At 43.1% G+C, this 7,034-nt stretch overlaps 1 long non-coding RNA gene across 1 annotated transcript; it reads left to right on the top strand.

The window, feature by feature from the left end:
- The first annotated feature begins 593 nt into the window (after positions 1 to 593).
- On the top strand, positions 594 to 1,176 carry LOC127128880 (uncharacterized). Its single transcript, XR_007806070.1, has 3 exons — positions 594 to 722; positions 814 to 887; positions 995 to 1,176. It is a non-coding gene; the product is annotated as an uncharacterized LOC127128880 (long non-coding RNA).
- The last annotated feature ends 5,858 nt before the right edge of the window (positions 1,177 to 7,034 follow it).

Genomic DNA, 7,034 nt, shown 5'->3' with positions numbered 1-7,034 from the left:
AGAACATATTCCAACCAAGAAAAGAAAGAGAACTTAGTGAAAAAGGTACAGGTCAAATGATTTTAATTGTTTTCTTTATTACAGGTAAAATGACTTTTATGATTTTAATTGTTTTTACATTTGTCATCTGATTTTAATTGTTTTCTTTTTTACAGGTAAAATGATGATGCTGGATATTTGTTTAGATGGAGATGCTCTATTGTCGTCAAGCCTCATTCGCGTAGATGATGATGCTGGATATTTGAAAGTATCCCTCTACGACAATGGAACATGTCCATCTAAACATATATCAATTCTATCTTCAAAAGATAAGGGTTCAATGTTGGCAAGTTACATTGGTTTCCTTGTTCGACAACATATTCCGATTACATGTGATAATTGGAGAAGTCCGGACTTGAAGGTTGGCAAAGAAAAAATATGGTCGGAGATACAGGTACTTACCATATATTGTTATATGTTTTTTGTTGCATCAACTTTGCAGCCCTGTATTGTAGGCAGAATTTAGGACTTCTCAAAGTTGATTTCTTGTTACTTTGTCGTTCATAAAATACACCACTAAATTCTCTGCGTTTAATTTTTAATTTTTTTTCATCAGGCTTGTGTCTCAATAGAGGATGGGTATCTACCTAAAGTTACTTTTGTAGTGGTCCAAAAGAGACATCACACCCGTCTCTTTCCTGTCAACCCCAAAGAGACCGATAGAAGTGGAAATATTATGCCAGGTTTTTTCAATATATTTCTCAACGCAGCTGGTATATATTATCATTTGAATTTATCACGTTTTGCTGATTTTGTTGTTCTAAATTGTCAAAGGAACCGTGGTAGACACCAGCGTTTGTCACCCTAGGGAATTTGATTTTTACCTTAACAGCCATGCAGGAATTCAGGTAATATTAGCTATGTCATTTAACTTTATGCCATTGTTTACTATTTGTTGCTCAATCGCCTTTTGACAGTTCTGTGTTATTTGCATTTGGACGTGTTCTTTTTGCAGGGGACTACTTATGCTGCCATTTGTTGTTTTGGTTGAGCCTTATTTTGTATGGATGTGCGATAGAACTACTAGACAGCTTTTGGATATACAGAACATGTTTGCCACCATGGGTGGATGGGCGTTTTTGTTTAGTATTGGTTAGAACTACTAGACAGCTTTTGGATACAGTGGTCACTGGGTGTTGGTTGCTATGTTTTATTCTCTTAATTGTAGTACTTTGAGAATATGTTGTTGTATATTGTTGATCAAAGAATCATATATTAATGTTGTATATATGGAGGATTAATGTTGTATATAAATGGATTCATGTTGTATATGTCAATGGATTAATGGTGTATAACATTGGATTAAAGGATGAAATCAATATGAATTTTACACTTTTGCAGCATGCGAACAGGTTACCAATTAAATATATATCCACTGTTTTTCAAACAATTTTTTTTAAAATAACTAACACTTTAGAGGGCGCTTTGTCCAGAAAGCGCCCTCTAAACACTTTACATTGACAACTTTAGAGGGCGCTTTTTCCTGAAAGCGCCCTCTAAACACTTTACATTGACAACTTTAGAGGGCGCTTTTTCCTGAAAGCGCCCTCTAAACACTTTACAATGACAACTTTAGAGGGCGCTTCTTCCAGAAAGCGCCCTCTAAACACTTTACACTGACAACTTTAGAGGGCGCTTTTTCCAGAAAGCGCCCTCTAAGGTGTCCCTTTATGGACCACTCCAGAGGGCGCTTTTTTCTTAAAGCGCACTATAATGTGGCCACTTTAGACAGCGCTTTCTCCAGGAGAACAAAGCGCTGTCTTTACCTATGCCAGCGCCAGATTAGAGGGCGCTTAAAAGCGCTGTTATAGGCCAAAATAAGCGCCCTCTTTTCCCTTATTTGGCGTAGTGGCACCTGAGGAATGCAAAGGGTGGTGGTGCTATTGTGTGCTGTTTGCCTCTGTTGTATAAGTGGTTTATTTCTCACTTACCTCAGACGGTCGCTTTCAAGGAGAACAAGGGATGTCTACGGTGGTCTACGAGGCTCATGTCTCTCACTAATGATGATATCTCTTGGTATGATCGTGCATATGATGGTGTCCATATCATTGATTCTTGTGGTGAATTCTCCAATGTGCCTCTTCTTGGTACATGTGGTGGGATTAGCTACAACCCTGTGTTAGCACGTCGTCAGCTTGGGTTCCCCCTAAAGGATAAACCTAATAACATTCTGTTAGAAGGTGTGTTCTTTCAGGAGGGTAAAGATCCCCAAGGCCTGAAAGCAAGGATGGTCCGCGCTTGGCGCAAGATTCACAAGAAGGGTAGAAGTGAGTTGGGTCTGAAGAACTGCATAGCTCTGAAGCCATATACTACTTGGGTGAGGAAGAGAGCATCTGAGTATCTCATGCCTTATGATTATCCGAGACCTACACCTTTGGTTGTGGCTGGGCCGTCAACCTTCCCTAACCAAGGCGTAGAGGAGTTGAGAGACGAAGACCTTTCACGTGCCTGGATCCGTGAAAGAGAAGAGTTGCTTCAGCAAATCAAGGAGAAAGATGCCATGATCGAGTTTCTCGAGCATCAGGTCATTGATAATCCTGATGATACTTGGACTTCTCTACTTCCTCAGTCTTCTAAGTTCTGGAAAAAGAGGTATGACAGACTCGCCAAAGATAAGACGGATATGGAAGCAGCATACGAGAGAGAGATCAAGAGGCTTCGTGCAGCTTATCTTCCGGCATCCCGAGCTTCTAGGGATCCATAGGATGTTTATTTTCCTTCTCTCTTGTAATATAATGAATCAATGCTGTACTTCTTTGTCTCAAATATATTTGATGAGATATTTTCCATATGCGATTTAAAATGCTAATATTTCAAAATTGCAAATAATACCCTAAAGTTCCTTCGAAAATAAAACAAAGCATGTGCACGAGCATTGCATGCATCATTTGCATAAGCAGGTGTTGTCCCGGTCTTCTTGTCTGTGGCCTAACTCTGTGCTCTTCATTTATTTTGAAGACAAGCTGACTCATCGGTACTACACCAGAGCCAACTCTGCAAGAGTGATGGATCAACTTGAACAAGAGATCCGTGAGCTGAAGGAAGAGATCGCTAGATTGAGTGCCCTGATGGAGCAATTCTTAGCTGCTCAGAATCAACCGTCTCCACCACCTGCAACTCCTCCCCAGAGGACTGTTATATCTGAAGTGGTTTCCTCGACAGTGCCAGCTGCTAGTGCCCATTTCATGCCAGCCATGCCAGCTGGGTTTCCGTGGGGTATGCCTCCTGGTTTTATGCCTGATATTCCAGCTCCAACCTTTGCTTCTATGCCGACATCTAGCCCGGTCCTTGCAATGCCTCCTCCTGTCGTGCATGCCATTCCTAGGGTAGACGACACCATCTATCATTCTGAGCCGTCTGAGGGCCCAAATGTTAATGAGAAGATGGATGCTATGAATGACCAATTCCTTGAACTCCGCAAGGAATTGAAGACCCTTCGAGGAAAGGATTTGTTCGACAAGTCTGCTGCTGAATTATGTTTGGTTCCCGGTGTTAAGATACCTGTCAAATTCAAAGTCCCTGACTTTGAGAAGTATAAGGGGAACACCTGCCCGCTCAGTCACCTGGTTATGTATGCCAGGAAAATGTCTACTCAGACGGATAATGATCAACTGCTGATTCATTACTTCCAAGATAGTTTGTCCGGTACAGCTCTTCGGTGGTATATGAGCCTAGATAGTGCAAACATCCGTTCCTTCAACGATCTTGGCGAAGCCTTCGTCAAGCAGTATAAATATAATGTGGATATGGCTCCTGACCGTGATCAACTCAGAGCCATGTCCCAGAAGGACAAAGAGACATTTAAAGAATACGCCCAGAGGTGGCGAGAGCTGGCAGCTCAGATTACTCCTCCGCTGGAAGAGAAGGAAATGACCAAAATCTTTTTGAAGACTTTGAGTTCATTCTATTATGAGCGGATGATCGCTAGTGCTCCCTCTGATTTCACCAAGATGGTGAACATGGGGATGCGATTGGAGGAAGGAGTCCGTGAAGGACGGTTATCCAAGGATGAAGGCTCTTCTAGCAAGCGGTATGGGGCGTTCGCTAAGAAGAAAGATGGGGAGGCACATGCTGTGCAGTCCCATGTTAAACCCAGAAGACCCTCTGCCAAAAGGAAGCCTGTGCATCATACCAGCAATCAGCATCAGGTGGCTCACATAGCACCTGTCTTCCGTGACAATCAGCAATATCAGCATTCCAATCAACAACCTCAACAGTATCAGCAGCAACATCGTCCTCAGCAACAGGCTTACCAGCCTCGCAACAACAGTAATCAGGCTAATACGAGTTATGAGAGGAAGAAGATCACTTTCGATCCGATTCCTATGTCATATGCAGAGCTATATCCCTCTTTAATAGAGCGGAAATTGATTACTCCTAGGGACCCTCTGGCTGTACCTAGTAACCCGCAGTGGTGGTACAAGCCCGACCAACATTGTGTTTATCATTCCGGTGCTCCCGGCCATAATGTAGACAACTGCTATCCGTTGAAGACTAAGGTGCAAGACCTTATGAGATGCGGCATTCTGAGCTTTGAGGACTCAGGCCCTAATGTTACGAAGAACCCATTGCCCGAGCATGGGAAGTCGGTTAACATGGTCCAGGGTTGCCCTGGCAAGTATAAGGTCAAATATGTAAGCCATATTCGACAGTCATTGGTTGAGTTGCATCGTCTGCTGTGTGATTACAGTCATATGGAGCACGACCATGACAAATGCCGTATCTGCTCCGTCAATCGTCTGGGTTGTCGCCAAGTGCGTAGAGAGCTGCAAGAGTTGCTAGATGATGGGACCATTGAGATTCTTCAGAACAGAAATGTTGATGAAGATGAACCAGAGGTGAATGTGATTTCTCCTGTGTTCAAAATTCCGGAGCCTGTTGTCATCCGTTATGATGGTAGCAAGCAGAAGGTCTCTCCTTCTTTGGTGATTAAGCCTGCAGGCCCTGTGCCCTATTCTTCAGATAGAGCGGTTCCTTTCCGCTATAATCCTGTTGTTGTGGAAGATGGGAAAGAAGTGCCTTTTCCTTCATCCTCCGTCGTGAATATAGCTGATGTGAGCGGGTTGACCCGTAGTGGTCGCGTGTTTTCAGCGTCGAAGCCTCAGGCTAAGGCTGACTCTGTTGAGCGTCCGATGGGGAATGCTGTTAATCCTCCGAACCCGGCACTTGCTGTTGCTAAACCCTCCTCTGTACAAAAGACTCATACTTCTTCTGTTGGCCCTAGTGGCACTGTGAATGAAGACTGTGATGAGATGCTAAGGCTCATCAAAAAGAGTGAGTACAACGTTGTAGACCAGCTTCTACAAACGCCGTCCAAGATATCCGTGCTATCTTTGCTTCTGAATTCAGAACCCCATAGGGAGGCTCTGCAGAAAGTTTTGGACGTAGCTTATGTTGATCATGACGTCACAATTGAACAGTTTGATAGCATTGTTGCAAACATCACTGCTTGCAACACTTTGAGTTTCTGTGACGCCGATCTCCCTGAGGAGGGAAGAGACCATAACACGACTTTACATATATCCATGAACTGCAAGAACGATGCCATGTCCAACGTGCTGGTAGATACCGGGTCATCTCTGAATGTATTGCCAAAGACCACTCTTTCTAGATTGTCATATCAAGGGCCTCCCATGAGGCAGAGTGGTGTTGTTGTGAAAGCTTTCGATGGGTCGCGTAAGACTGTGATTGGGGAAGTTGATCTCCCAATCAAGATTGGACCAAGTGATTTCCAAGTTACCTTTCAAGTTATGGATATCCACCCATCTTATAGTTGTCTCCTTGGTAGACCATGGATTCACGAGGCTGGCGCCGTGACATCCACCCTACACCAGAAGCTGAAATTCGTCAAGAATAAGAAACTGGTCGTGGTAGGGGGAGAAAAGGCTCTCCTGGTTAGCCACTTGTCTTCTTTCTCATATATTGATGCTGAGGATGAAGTTGGAATGCCTTTCCAAGCTTTGTCTATTGCTGAGCCAATTGAGAAGAAGTATCCTTCATCTGCTTCCTATCGAGATGCAAAAGTGGCCATTGAATATGGTGCAGTTGCTGGTTTAGGAAAGATGATCGAGATCGAAGACAATAAGTCCCGGGCTGGAATTGGCTATTCTTCTGGAGTCTTCAATGACAAAGGGCTGTTCAAGAGTGGAGGTTTCATCCACGCTGATCAGGCTGAAGAAGCTGCTGCTATCTTGGAAGAGGATGCAGAGGATACTGGCAACTTTGTTATTCCTGGCGGGATCTGCCACAATTGGGTCGCTGTGGATGTTCCTACAGTCATTCATAAGTCAGCGTAATATGTTCACTTTGTTTAAAAACCCTTCTCCCATGCCAAAAGGAGAAGTGATGACATTGTTGGCATCATATATATAATGATATTTCATTCAATAAACGCATGTTAAACATTTAGTTTTCCATTTGTTTTCACTTTTTGCTTTTGCATGAAATCGGTGATCACAAAAAACCCTAAAAACAAGAATAAAAGCAATCTTTTCATCTGCATAATGATTTGCTTGTTTAAATTCTAAAGTTTTTTCATTAACCAAAATCATTATGCAGGTTGATTCTTAAACCCATTGAACATAATGATCCAACGCCATCTCCCAATTTTGAATTCCCTGTATTCGAGGCAGAGGAAGATGATGTTGAAGGGATTCCTGATGAGATTACCCGTCTTCTTGAGCACGAAGAGAAGATCATTCAGCCGCACCTTGAGAATTTGGAAACAATCAACTTGGGGTCTGAAGATTGTGTTCGAATGGTGAAGATTGGGGCACTCCTTGAAGAGTCTGTCAAGAAGGGGTTGATCAGTTTGCTACGAGATTATTCCGATATCTTTGCTTGGTCGTATGAAGACATGCCGGGTCTAGATACAGATATTGTGCAACATTTCCTGCCTTTGAAGCCTGAGTGCGTGCCTGTGAAGCAGAAGCTCAGAAGAACTCATCCAGATATGGCAGTGAAGATCAAAGAGGAAGTTCAGAAGCAAATTGATG

Source organism: Lathyrus oleraceus, chromosome 3 (genome assembly GCF_024323335.1).
Source record: "Lathyrus oleraceus cultivar Zhongwan6 chromosome 3, CAAS_Psat_ZW6_1.0, whole genome shotgun sequence".
Classification (NCBI taxonomy): Eukaryota; Viridiplantae; Streptophyta; class Magnoliopsida; order Fabales; family Fabaceae; genus Lathyrus; species Lathyrus oleraceus.
Note: the sequence above shows the minus strand (reverse complement) of the source record. Positions and strands in the feature narration are given on the sequence as shown.